General features: G+C 44.3%; 1 protein-coding gene across 1 annotated transcript in view; it reads left to right on the forward strand.

Moving 5' to 3' along the window:
- The first annotated feature begins 11,384 nt into the window (after positions 1-11,384).
- KIAA1217 (KIAA1217 ortholog) overlaps positions 11,385-13,956 on the forward strand; it is an 817,826-nt gene continuing 815,254 nt past the window's right edge. The window contains exon 1 of the mRNA XM_069547449.1: positions 11,385-11,840. The gene's annotated coding sequence lies outside the window, so the exon portion shown is untranslated. The remainder of the gene's footprint in view (positions 11,841-13,956) is intronic.

The following is a 13,956-nucleotide window of genomic DNA, read 5'->3' on the forward strand; positions in this document are numbered from 1 at the left end:
TAAATGTAGATGGAAAATTCTTAACCAAACTAGAAGTCAAATTTACCAGTGTATATTAAAAAAGATAATATATTATGACCAAGTGAGACTTATTCTAAGAATGCAGAATTGGTTTAACATTTGAATGTATATGAACATAATTAATCATATTGACAAGTGAAAAAGAAATATGATATGAATAGCTCAACACACAGATAAAAAGTATTTGAAAAAAATTCCATTTCTGATTAAAAATTTCTGATTTCTCAACTTGATAAAGGATGGATATAAAGAAACTTTGATTAAAATCACAGCGATGGTACAAGACTGAGTACTTCCCCTCTAACATACGAAACAAGGCAAGGATGTCTCACCACTTCTATTCATCATCATGTGGACCTGTAGCCAGTGCAGCCAGGCAAGGAAAAGAAATAAAATGCATCAAGATCAGAAAGGAAGAAATGAAACTGGTTTTATTCACACATGACATAATTACCTATGGGAAAAATATGATGAAAATGTATAAAAAGAAGTTGCTAGAACTAAAAACTGAATTTAGAAAAGTTACCGGATACAACAACAACATACAAAAGTCAATGTGTTTCTGTATATTAGCAGTGAGCTGTCTGAAATTGAAAACTGAAAAATAGTATCACTTACAGCAGCACCAAAATGATACAATATTTGGGATAAATCTGACAAACAATGTGCAAAATCTATACACTGAAAACTATAATCTGTGCAGAGAGAAATTTTAAGAGATCTAAACAGAAGGAGAAATATGTCATATTTCTGGGTTGGAAGACTTCACATTGTTAAAATACCAATTGTTTCCAAATTGTTCTATAGATTCAACATAATCCCAATATAGAAAAACAAGCTCAGGGCTAACATTCTACTAAAATTTCTAAACCACACCACAGAATTGGTTTTAGAAGAAATTATGGCCACAGTTGCCACTGCATTAGATATACTTGGCTTTGCAAGGCTGCCAGCAATTCAACTTGGCTTCAACTGCTCCCGCTGCCAAAAGGGATTCCACTTATAAAGACTTTACTTTGCAATCACAGCTTCTGCTAAAAGCTGAAAGTCTTCTCCATCAGTCTCTCCAGCAAAATGGATACTTCACCTAGAGGTTATTTCTCATACAGTTCCCTTCTGAACTGAAGTCTCCTGTGGGTGTAACAGACCACTGACACCATGTGGTCACCTGCCTGTGCTCTAGCTGCAGAGGAGGTTGAGGAAGAGAGACATTCACTTTTTTAATCTTGAAAAGGTGGAATTTACAAAGTGGAACATTTCCCAAAATTAGAAGGGTTTTCAAAAGTGTTGGGCAGCCAGAGACATATGTCCCATATATAGGGCAAATACTAAAAATATTCAACATAAAATAATTGGACTTCAGCTGTATTTTAAAAGAGACTCCCTAAATTAGATGTATAAGAGTCCTTTTGTTAGTCCTTAAGACAAGAAAGGCCTGTGTTTTAAACCAGGTTGTACATCCATCTCCATGTCCCTCTGAGTCACTTCAGTTTCAAAAACGCATATATAGGTGGCATTCAGGAAGACAAGATACAAAAACAAAAAATAGCTTAGGGGATGCATAAAGTCTCCATCAAAAGTCTGAGAAAAAGTGACCTATTTCCCTTTGTCCAATTTGCATCGTTTTCCAGGGAGTCATAGAATGAAGAAAGGGGGCCATGTGTGATCAGCATGTGAGCAAGACATGGACCACCTCCTTGGAAGTGTTTCAAGAGTTAGTGCTTGGATATTGGGCCTTGTCCCTCACTTGATTTCCTGTTGTTGTTTTCAAAATATCCAGAAGTTCCTGGAAAAAAACAATCCAGACACCAGGGTCATTGTCAATGTTGCTGTTATAGTTTAAGGTATTCCTGGCATCCTGGAGAACAGATCAACAAGTAAACTGTGAAAGAATAGTATCTTACTTCATGGTGTTTTGGATCTTTGTTTGTTTGTTTGTTTTTAAATCTTTTTCCTTAGCTTTATGTGGATGTAGTCTAAAAATATCTAATCTATTTCTCCAGGCCACCACAAGTGCAGGGACTTAACAGACACACACACAAACACATATATATATATGTATAGTATTTATATAATTCTTCCCTGACCCACACTCTCTTAAAGGGCTTTAATCCTCCACCTACAGAGCGTTCCTTACATGTCTTTGAGGACTCCAGCTCTGGACCAAATTCCTACATGGGATTGTTCAGGGTCAGATAATTACAAAGTCTTTACCTGGCCAGTCCCATGGAGGCAATCTGCCCTCATCACACCAGCCTTGGTAAACGACCACAACACTGTAGTTTTCTAGAGGGAGTTACAGTCAAGAACTCAGGCCCCCAAGGCCAGCCACCCTCACCCATATATCTGCTTTCCTATAGTCCAGGAATCTTCATTCAGAGACCTCTTTCTGAATGTCCAGAAACAGCTTGCAGCAGTACAATAAAAGGACATATTTTGAACTCATAGCCATAATCACAGCCTCAGAGGTAGGTCATGGCTTGCTTGAGAATTCAGTTCTATATATTTTTTGCATATCATTTCTAGAGTCTCAAGTCTGCCATCAGAACTTTTTCCAATGGATCTTGCAATGATTTTGTGGCAACCAAATTCTGGACCTTGAATCACTGCTTCCTTAAAATATCTAGAATTTCTGTTCTCTATCTTGAACCCTGACCAATACACTTCTCTTGCCAATAGATCTCTAGGTGGGGGACAGTGATATACGCTTACACACAAGCCAGAAATGTCCTTTCTCACCTTAATCTCACCCATCCCCCCTGCTATAAATACTTCTCTTTTGATATATACATTCTTTCCTGCCAAAGACTGAGAAGTATGTATCTTCTGATGGTGTTTTAACTAAGATGTACAGTTTCAAACTTCAGAAGAGGTTGCTAGAGAACAGGTACCATGCATTTCTCCTTTTATCATTTTAATGGGAATGTCCTGGAGACATTTTGACCTGCACTTCTCATTTGCCATGGTATTTTACACACAAATCTGAAGAGTAGGTTAAGTCATTTTTTTTAAGCAGTTGTTGAAGACACACAAACAATGATTATTACGGTGGACTGGGTAATGTTTTAAATGATAACATCCTCCCAAGTCAGCTCTATGTACTGTACAAATCGATGGGGTTTTGCTCCGTTGGAGAGGATGGAAGGAGCCAGGATTGTGCAGGCTCAGTGCCTTTGCCGTGTTTCTACTCTGTGGCCAGCCAGTGAGCAGTTCTTTCTGGGAACTTTGCCTTAGGTATTTCTGCAGTGGTGTCAAAGGGATTTCTTACTATATGATGCTATATCCAATTAATTCAGAAGACTAAAAATATAGCTGGAGACACTGAAATTTGTGACTGCAAAAGTCTCTGGCCGAGGTTTCCATCCTGACACATTAAAATAACATTACTGCATCAGAAGGAAAGCCCCAGGCAAAAAGCAAGAAAGGCGGGGAGCTCCCTTTTCTTAGGCAGTAAAATGATGTGAGATTTTCAATTTTATGTAGTACAGCTCTTTCTACACTGTATATTTTCAAATGTCATAGGTGTTTTGGACATGTGACCTGTCTACTTAATGATTTACGCTACAGTTCTAGCTTAATTACCTCAACCTGGTAACTCTGTTGCAGGGAAAGATCAGCAGCTCTGCATATTACAAACTGGGAGATATTTTTGACAATGTTTCCAGCAATTTCTTTGCTCTTTCCTTGAGTTTGATGATGAGAGGAAGTTTCCTGATTTCTACAGTGAACTCAAGGCTAATGTTTGGATTGCTGTTTAATCAAACAATGAAAGTTCAAGCAGTTTGCAGTTGTGGCCATTGGCAGTTACCAGTGGTTAACTCATAAATCTTGAGTGCTAGGTTTCAGCATTATGTGAACCAAGAACGTACAGATGTCCAAGCTGGGCTTAGAAAAGGAAAAGGAATGAGAGATCAAATTGCCAACATTCACTGGATCATAGAGAAAGCAAAGGAATTCCAGGAAAACATCTACCATTTCATTGACTACACCAAAGCCTTTGACTGTGTGGATCATAATAAACTGTGGAAAGTTCTTAAAGAGATAGGAATACCAGACCATCTTACCTGTCTCCTGAGAAACCTGTATGCAGGTCAAAAAAGCAACAGTTAGAACTCTATATGGAACAATTGATTGGTTCAGTATTGAGAAAGGAGTATGACAGGGCTGTCTGCTGTCACCTTGTTTGTTTAATTTATACACTAAGCACATCATAAGAAATGCCAGGCTGGATGAGTTACAAGCTGAAATCAAGATATGCTGGAGAAACAGCAACCTCAGATATGTGGATGTTACCACTCTAATGGCAGAAGCGAAGAACTAAAGAACTTCTTGATGAGGGTGAAGGAGGAAAGTGAAAGAGCTGGCTTAAAACTAAATATTAAAAAAATTAAGATCATGGCATCTGGCCCCATTACTTCATGGCAAATAGTGGGGAGAAAGGTGGAAGTAGTGACAGATTTCCTCTTCTTGGGCTCTAAAATCACTGCAGATGGTGACTGAAGCCATCAAATCAGAAGATATTTGCTTCTTGGCAGGGAAGCTATGACAAACCTAGACTGTGTGTTGAAAAGCAGACTTTACTCTGTGAACAAAGATCTGTATAGTCAAGGCTATGGTCTTCCTAGTAGTTATGTATGGTTGTGAGAGCTGGACCATAAAGAAGGAAGAGTGCCAAAGAATTGATGCCTTGGAACTGTGGTGCTAGAGAAGACTCCTGAGAGTCCCTTGGACCACAAGGAGATAAAACCAGTCAATCTTAAGGGAAATCAACCCTAAATACTTGTTGGAAGGACTGATGCTGAAGCTGAAACTCTAGTATTTGGGTCATCAGATGCGAACAGCTGACTCATTGGGAAAGACCCTGATGCTGGGAAAGATTGAGGGCAGAAGGAGAAGAGGGCATCAGAGGATGAGTTGGCTGGATGGCATCACCGATGCAAAGGACATGACCTTGGGCAAACTTTGGGAGATGGTGAGGGACAGGGAAGCCTGGTGTGCTGCAGTCCATGGGGTCACAAGAAGTTGGACACGACTAGGTGACTGAACAACAACAGTGCACATAAATGCCCCCAGGCCCTGTGTTTCCTGCAATAAGTGTGTGGCAATCTATAATTCTCATGTCCTTTATGTGGGACCAATTATACACTCCCATCTTCTTGTTTAACTTACTCCTTCTGGACAAATATATCCTAACCATACTTAATGCTGCCTGGCTTTTTGGATGGAAAAGGCTTAAAAGGAGATTACTTTGAATACTTTGCAACACGAATACCACTTAAGTATCACCCTGCCATTTCTGTAGCCTAGAGGCGGGTGGAGAAAAACTGCAGGTGCGTCTCCCTGCCAGAATATATAGTAACATATTTTTGGAAGATTGTATAATGTAGTGCCCATTATACCATTGGTTTCATGAGATAATTAGGATGCACTAAAGCAAATCAGCATACTAGACTGGATGAATATGCTCACATTCTAATTTTGTATAGAGGGTGATTACTGTTATTATTATTTATAGAGTGCAGTAAGTGTATGTAATGCTTGATAAACACGTAGGCAGACAAGGGCTTGGCCCAGAGGTGCTTCAGTTCTAATTTCCTGACTTAGACAACGTAAATGAAAAAAGGCTACACTATGCAAAAATGGAAGGGGACCAGGCAGAAAATGGGGTTAATGAAGTAAGTGTTCCCAATGGACTACAGGATAAAAGCACGTGTCCTTTTAGACTTGGGCTGAAGTTTCTCTTAACAGTTCAGGAAGAATCACATATTGTAACCAAACCCACTTACAAATACTTTCTGAAACTTTTTAATGAGATCCAACCAGTCCATTCTAAAGGAGATCAGTCCTGGGTGTTCTTTGGAAGCAATGATGCTAAAGCTGAAACTCCAGTACTTTGGCCACCTCATGCGAAGAGTTGACTCATTGGAAAAGACTCTGATGCTGGGAGGGATTGGGGGCAGGAGGAGAAGGGGACGACAGAGGATGAGATGGTTGGATGGCATCACCGACTTGATGGATGTGGGTTTGGGTGAACTCCAGGAGTTGGTGATGGATAGGGAGGCCTGGCGTGCTACAATTCATGGGGTTGCAAAGAGTCGGACATGACTGAGCGACTGAACTCAACTGAACTGAACTCATTTCTTTAAATTTAGCTCTTCCCTACTCGCCCAGGTCTAGCTCTATGGACTCTTAGATCCCAAAGCACCACTCCTAGGGTCTTTACAAAGAAGGTAGGAAAATAGAATGATACCAGATTGCAGACTCTTTGAAGGCAGGAATGGAGTCTAATAGGTACTTGACCTTCTACATTCACTCCCTTCGTTAGGATTTTTCTTGCCTTGACACTTGTAATGGGAAAAAGGAAGACTTTGTAACTAGCAGTGTTGTTTTCACTTAAAAGCAAACCCACATGTAGGAGTTGCTCTTGTTATAGCTCTGTAGCTAAGTTGTGTCCTACTCTCCGCAAACGCCATGGACTGCAGCGCACCAGGCTTCCCTGTCCTTTACTATCTCCCAGAATTTGCTCAAACTCATGTCCATTGAGTCAGTGATGTTATGTCAAAGAATGTTCAAACTGTCGTACAATTGCACTTTCACATGCTAACAAAGTAATATTCAAAATCCTTCAAGCTAGGCTTCAACAGTACACATGCATGAACTGAGAACTTCCAGATGTAGTAGATGGATTAGAAAAGGCAGAGGAACCAGAGATCAAATTGTCAACATCCTTTGGATCATAGAAAAAGCAAGATAATTCCAAAACAAAAATCTGCTTCACTGACTACGCTTAAAGCCTTTGACTGTGGATCACAACAAACTGTGGAAAATTCTGAAAGATATGGGAATACCAGACCACCTTACTGGTCTCCTGAGAAATCTGTATGCACTTCAAGAAACAAGAGTTAGAACTGGTCATGGAACAACAGACTATTTCCAGATTGGGAAAGAAGTACATCAAGGCTGCATTTTGTCACTCTGCTTATTTAATGCTTAACTTACATGAATGCCCCTTATATAAAAACCCACCCTACAAAAAACCTACCAGCCATGAAAGTCTTCCCTCAAGTGTTAACTGAAAACAATAACAAATTGTCTCTTTACTATTACTCTTCAGGGTTTATAATGTGTCCAAAATGTTCTTTGGTGCCAAAACAGTCCATTTTGGGTGAGTACTCCATAATTCATGAGAACATATCTCCAGGGAATGCTCTAAGTCCTATTTGGAAATCTATGGAGAAGTATAATTACAGTATATGAACACATATATAAGTAAAATGTTGTCATTTTTTAATATAATAACACTAGCCAAAAATTCAACTTTTGTTACAAACTTATTGCTAACCTGTAATAGTATTTCAGGAATATTATCTCCAAATCAATATAATTTCATGTCAACTACTTGTCTTAGTTGTGACAGTTTTAAAATTTGAGTTCATCTGATTATCAAGTTGAATTTAGGATTTCAACGTTTTAAAAGAAATCAGCCACTTAGATTTTGTCTTTGGGGTTAACTCTACCAAGAGTAGATGGCGCAACATAAGAAGTTGAAATACTAAGCTATTAATATATCATGAAGCAGGAATATTAAGAGCAAATCCAAGTCTTGAGAGAAGTTGCAGGAAAACTCCAGTGATTTATTCCAAATTTGTTACATTCTAAAGACAGTGTTTGAAAATTGTGATGTTTTCTTCATCATGAGCTCTACTAGGCTCTTTTTAAATGCTTCTCTAGAAAATGTATTACATAATTGGGCAGATTTATGAAAATTGTAATCTATAACTGAAATATATAGATAACACATATATATGAGATATATGTATTAACTGTTTTTTAGGTAAGTCCTATATGAAATGAATTTTATCCCTATTCTTGCCTCTTTTTTTTTGGCAAAAAATGAGAAGCTGTATTAAGGAGCTTGTTTTGCTCAGGAGATAACTTCTGGAAGGACAGAATTATGAGTCTCCATAGTTTTGCCAACATGTATTTGCTAGAGGGTTTGATTTAGAGACTTTAATGTTACAGAGTATATTATGAAAAGCCACTGCCATATTGAAATAGTGTGCCCCTGCCCACAACACTGCCATCTCTACTCCCAATAGAGCCATTCCTTCTTTGTAAACTTGATGTTTTGGCTCTCTGGTAGCTATGGACTGGTGTGTGTGTGTGTGTGTGTGTGTGTGTGTGTGTGTGTAGCTAATTTTCCATTTGGACTCTGAAGTGTGCATGAGCTGAACTTCCTGGTCAACTATCATGCCTTTATTTGGGGCACCTCATTTTGGATAAAGCAATGGCACCCACTCCAGTACTCTTGCCTGGAAAATCCCATGGATGGAGGAGCCTGGTAGGCTGCAACCCATGGGGTCTCAAAGAGTTGGACAGGACTGAGCGACTTCACTTTCACTTTTTCCTTTCATGCAATGGAGAAGGAAATGGCAACCCACTCCAGTGTTCTTGCCTGGAGAATCCTGGGGACGGCGGAGCCTGGTGGGCTGCCGTTTATGGGGCCGCGCAGAGTCGGACACGACTGAAGCAACTTAGCAGCAGCAGCACACAAGCTTTGGTCCTCAACCGACTTGGCCATATGGCAGTGTCCAGACCCTTGTGAATGTCCACATGTTGATTAGGGCAAAGTCCAGGGTGAGTTGAGCTAACAGTGTTTTTTTACCTTATCATATATGCATGCACCCAGCTTAAATGACATGCTGCCTTCTGACCAATAGGAAAATATTTGTAAGGCACTTTGGAATTCTGAGTGATTCTGAGTTCCAAATACTAAACTTTAAAAACACATACATGTCAATAGACAAACATAAAAGAATTCTTATATAATAAGAGCAGCAGGTGATGTTTCTATGGATAATTTAACATGATCAGTTATGAAGGATTATTCTTTTGAGAACTGATTTTTCTTCTTCTCCTTTCCATTTCATACATAAATATATTTGTTTTATATCAGATATATAGTTTTTTCACATAGATGGCATACGAGTTCATTTAAAACAGATTTTAAAATGTAGTTATTTCATACTCTTTAAAAAACAACTAATTAAATCAATACGTATTTATTAAGTGCCTACCATTTATCAGACACTGCACTGTTTCACGTAGAAAGGAAGACAGAATTACTGCCTTGGAGATTATAAATTTAGAAGCAAGACAGATATGCAAACAACCAATCAGTTCAGAATGTGAAAAAAGTTATCCTGCAGCTGTGAACCAAATAACAACAGGAAACCAAGGAAGGATGCTTAGGCTTGCCACATCAAATAGCCATTACTTACTGTGGCTATGTCAGCCAGGTTGTCATACATGCTAATATAGCATCACTAATTAGCTGTTGACATGGAGCACTCAGAATTGTGACCCAACTTAGAAGGCTCATATGTACCAGCATAGCTGCCACTTCACCATCTTGTTTTCAGACCTTTTTATATTTTTGGCCAATGACTTGCTTATTCCCACCCTATTAACCTGAATTAACATTATTAGGAACAGTGATTCCTGCTGAGGAATTGCTGTTTCTGAAACAAGCATCACTAGGACTTCGTTATGTAACTGCTTCATGATGACAGGGTGTTTTTAAATTTATATATTAAAAAATAGGTCGGTTGAAGAGGGCCTGGAGGCTGGTACCCAATGTCCTCTGAAATTCCCTTGTTCTCTGTTCTAATTAGGAACATGCTGTATCTTTACTAATTTTAAGTTTTCTATTTATTTGTTAACTCCAACCCCTAGTTAAGGATATCCATGACATTGCCTAATTAGCTAGAATTCTCTTTTTCAAATGTGGGGATTCCTAAGATTATTAAACGTAAGACAGTAGACCAAGATTCCACACTTCCTTCTATTTTGTTCAGCTTCCTCGGAGATTGAAGATTGCAGGGAAACTTTCTGCTCCTCCTGGATCATATTTTGAATAACTTTGAGAAGTTGACGTTAAAAGCGTGTTTGTGGACAAGGGATCGTTTTCCTCGCATTCCGTTTCTTTCCCGCTTCCTACCATCACCTTTTCCATTTTAAGCAAGTATTTTCACGAAAGAGGCATCTCGGCGATCAGTGTTCTGGATTCAGGAAGAATGACGCTTGCATTTAAAAAGCACTGCCACTCCACCGGGGCAAAATTGCTGGCTACTCGCTTGGTCACTGCAGTGCGAGTCTGACGCCTGGCTGCTGACAGCGGATCCAGCCTGGGCAGGAGGCGCTCCTGCACATTTTGCTCAGACCCCGAGGCTGCGGCCGACCCCGAGGCTGCGGCCGTCCCCGAGCTGGGCACAGCCGCAGGGTACAGAGCGCCGCGGGCACATGGAGCCGCGCACTCTGCCCCACTGACGGCGGGGTCGCTGCAGAGGGACAAACCTTTAGTCATTCTAGAACCTCCTAAGACCCTTCCTTTGGCGCCGCCTCAGGAGGTTACTTCCCTGTTGGGTCCCCAGCATAACTTCAGAGAACTGGGCAAGTGAGGTGACGACTCAGGCCTCCTCCGAGAATAAGTTCCTGGTGGGTGGCGGAGATGCACTACGATGGTCGACGATCTCCAGGGACTCGGCGCGGAGTTCTAACCACCATGGCCTCAGACCCCACGACAGAGTATGGGGCATCCGGAGGTCGGCCTTGGCCTCTTTTCACTGGTTCCGGGAGTGTTTACCCAGCTTCTGTGGAAAACTCCCCCAGGGTCGCGCGGGGCGGGGAATTAGGTGCGGAAGGCCCGGCCTCTTTGCATCAACTTCTCAGTTCGCAGGGGCGGCGGGCTGGAGGTGAGCTCGGAGCAGGTTACAGCTGCCTTTGGCTCACCCAAGAGGGCTCCTTGCTGGGACCTGCGGCGGCCGTGGAGGCCCGGAGGACTCAGAGCTCCTCCTCCCGCCTGCTTCCTACAGGAGTGTGAAAATCCGCCCGCCTGCTCGGTCCACTCCCCTCTCCCTACTGTACCTCTAGTGCAGCTTTTTAAAGGCGTCTCGTGCTTCCTCCAACTTTGGGAGAAGATAGTGCCCAACTCCAAGGACACTCCCAACTCCTGCTTTCCCAACCCTCCTATCGCATTAATACAGCCTCTGTGGTCGCATCCAAACTCGGTGTGCGTAGCATCGCCGCCCCAACTTGGAACCGAGCGCCCCCGGCTGTTCACGGCCGCCCCTCGGCTCCTGTTTGCAGGGAGCTCGTCGCAGGATCCAGCTGCGGTTCCGACAGGTCCCCGGGCTGGCGAGGCCCACGCGCGCGTGCACAGACACGCGCTCACAGTCCCGCTCACACTCCCGCGTCCTCGCTCCCCGCACCCCACCCTCCGCGCGGCTTCTCTGCCGGGTGGGGGGGTGGGGTGACGTCAGGACTGCAGTCCCGAGGAGAGCGGCTGGAGAGGGCCGCGCGCTCCTCGCCCAGCTGGGAAGCTGGAGGCGCACTGGGGCGGCCGCGCTCCGCCCTCTCCTCTGCACCCGCTGTGGCGCTGCCAGCCCGGAGGGGAGCCTCGCGAGCCGCCAGGTGGATTGAAAGTCGTTTCCTGGGAAGGACGGAGAGGGTGCTGCAGACCTGGCAGGCACTGAAACTGCAACTCGGACAGAAACGACCCAGCGGAGGAGCTGGGCGCGGGGCGCCGTGCGCAGCATCCCTGGGCGGCTGGGGGCGGTCGCAGCCCAGCGCGGCGGCCGGACCTCGGCCCCTGGACTCGGGCCCCGGGAGCGCTCGTCCAGTAGAAACCTCCCAGCCCTACGCATTTCGCCGCGGCTCTGGTGCGGGGAATGCAAGCGCGCCGGCTCCAGGTCACCGCCGCGGAGCAGCTGCCTGTAGGAAAGCGAGGAGAGGAGAGGGGGCGGCAGCCTCAGCCCGAAGTAAGTGCGGCAGAAGTTTGCGTCGGTTTCCCCGTCGCTCCAGCCCTGGAGCGAGTGGGAGGCTTATCCCCTGCCCTCGCTCTCTGAGGATAGCAGACTTGCCGGCGAGCCTCGCCGGGAGAGAAGATGAGCGTCACGGGAGGGTCGAGGACGCGGGGCGCCAAGGCAGAGTGGGATCCCGATGGAGCCAGGGGAGTAGATCCTCCACCTGCGCGGAGGAACGCGCAAGGAACAGGCCGTGGGGGTCTCGGAAAGGGAGGGGTTTGGGGAGAGAGAAGGTGGAGGTTGGTTGTCACACCTACTCTGGTGACCTTGGCGCGCCATCCTGGAGTGGCGAGCCGGGAGGGTCTCAGAGGTTGAAAACGGGTGAGTCTAGGAAACGGCGTGGCTTCTCATCCGGGGCTGCCTGGGGTGGAGGATCGCTGCCGCTGCCGGACCATGGAAGACCCGGGCAAGAGGAGACAGAAGAACCCGGCACCGGGCAGCGACGGTGAAGGGTGGGGATTCAGGGCAGTCCAGATCCAGGGGCTCGGAGTGGGAAGTTGGGGGGTCCTCTGAGATGCTCCAGTCTCAACGGGGGAAACAGCGGTCTAGGAAGAGGGCGGGTGTGATGCTCCGGGACGCTACAGTTGCAGTTGGGCGCCTTTGGAGCTTCAGTGGCTAATTCTTGTAATTGGGCGGCTTCCCCCAGGCCGAGAGCACCCGGGCTGCGCCCGTCCCCCGGACCCTCCGGCTCCCGGTCTCGGCTACCCTCCCCTCGCGGCCGCGGGTCCCCACAGTCGTCAGGCTGTTCCCCGTGGCGGGTAGGGCGGGGGAGACCCGGTGAACTCAAGAGACCCTCGGCGCTCTGCTCACTTGTTCCCGGGGCACGTTCAGGTCGTTTTAGGTTCCGTCCTCTCTAACCCGCCTCCGGAAGGAGCTTTTATTCTTTATCAATTGACCAAACTTCGAACCTGGAGAAAAGTTCATATAAGCTGCGCTCCTACCTGGAGCTGAGCCCCGCAGAGGGCAAGGGAGGGTGGCACGGGCAGCTCGCTCATCCTTTTCTCAACTGGAGAAGGTTCTCAGGGAATTTTATTATTAAATGAGATGCGATTATTCTAGGAAGTCAACGAAGCATCATTTTTCCAGAGTAGGACCGTCTGTGCTTAGGAAACCAGTATTCCACTCAGCTTCTGGTACCAAGGGTGCACTTTGTGGGTACAGGGAGATTGTTAACTAAATTCCATTTTTTTTTGGTAAGTTATTCATGATGCCTAATTCGTGATTACCTAATTTCATTTACTCAGATTTATTCATGCAAAACAATTTATGAGGCCCAGTATGTGTCAGGCATTGTGTTAGATGCTGGGCTGATAGAAATGACTCATGTGTGGTCCTAGCGTTCAGGGAGTTTACAGTCAGTCTGTAAGAGACGTGGTCTGGAAAGAAGGTGGAAAAAATACATGCCCTGCAGCAAAGGGCAGGTAATACCTGTTCTTTAGGAAAATGACTCACTCCAACTCCTTAACTAAGGGGTCCAGCATCTGCTAGATTTCATCTTCCCTGAAATCAGGGATGTTATTATTCATCTTTGATGGCCAGAAGACAGTCTTGTGCCAGGCACATAGTAGGTCAATAATAAGTTCAGTTAAATGGATGGATGAATGAGTGAATTATTCTTGGTGAAAATATTAGAGGAAGGTATCATGCTGTATTGGGGAAGCATGTAAAGAATAAAAAGAGTGAACTGGAAGGAGAAGGAATAAATGGAGTTCTGGAGGGCAAGAAAGAAAAGAGGCTAGGGTTTGTAAACATTTGAAAATTATGTAACAGCAGAGCTTGTTTCCCATTTTCACACAATGGAAATCAGTAAAGTTCTTTATCTGTGAAATACACACATCTCTTTGTGTATTTACATTTTAACTTGTTTTTTTAACAGCAGATTCTCTGTTACTTTCCCATGTTGCTGGTGGTGGTGGTTTAGTTAAGTGAGTCTGACTCTTGTGATGCCATGGACTGTAGTCTGCCAGGCTCCTCTGTCCATGGGATTTCCTAGACAAGAATACTGGAGTAGGTTGCCATTTCGTTTTCCTGGGGATCTTCCCCACCCAGGGATCCAACCTGCTTCTCCTGC

Source organism: Ovis canadensis, chromosome 13 (assembly GCF_042477335.2).
Source record: "Ovis canadensis isolate MfBH-ARS-UI-01 breed Bighorn chromosome 13, ARS-UI_OviCan_v2, whole genome shotgun sequence".
Lineage (NCBI taxonomy): Eukaryota > Metazoa > Chordata > Mammalia > Artiodactyla > Bovidae > Ovis > Ovis canadensis.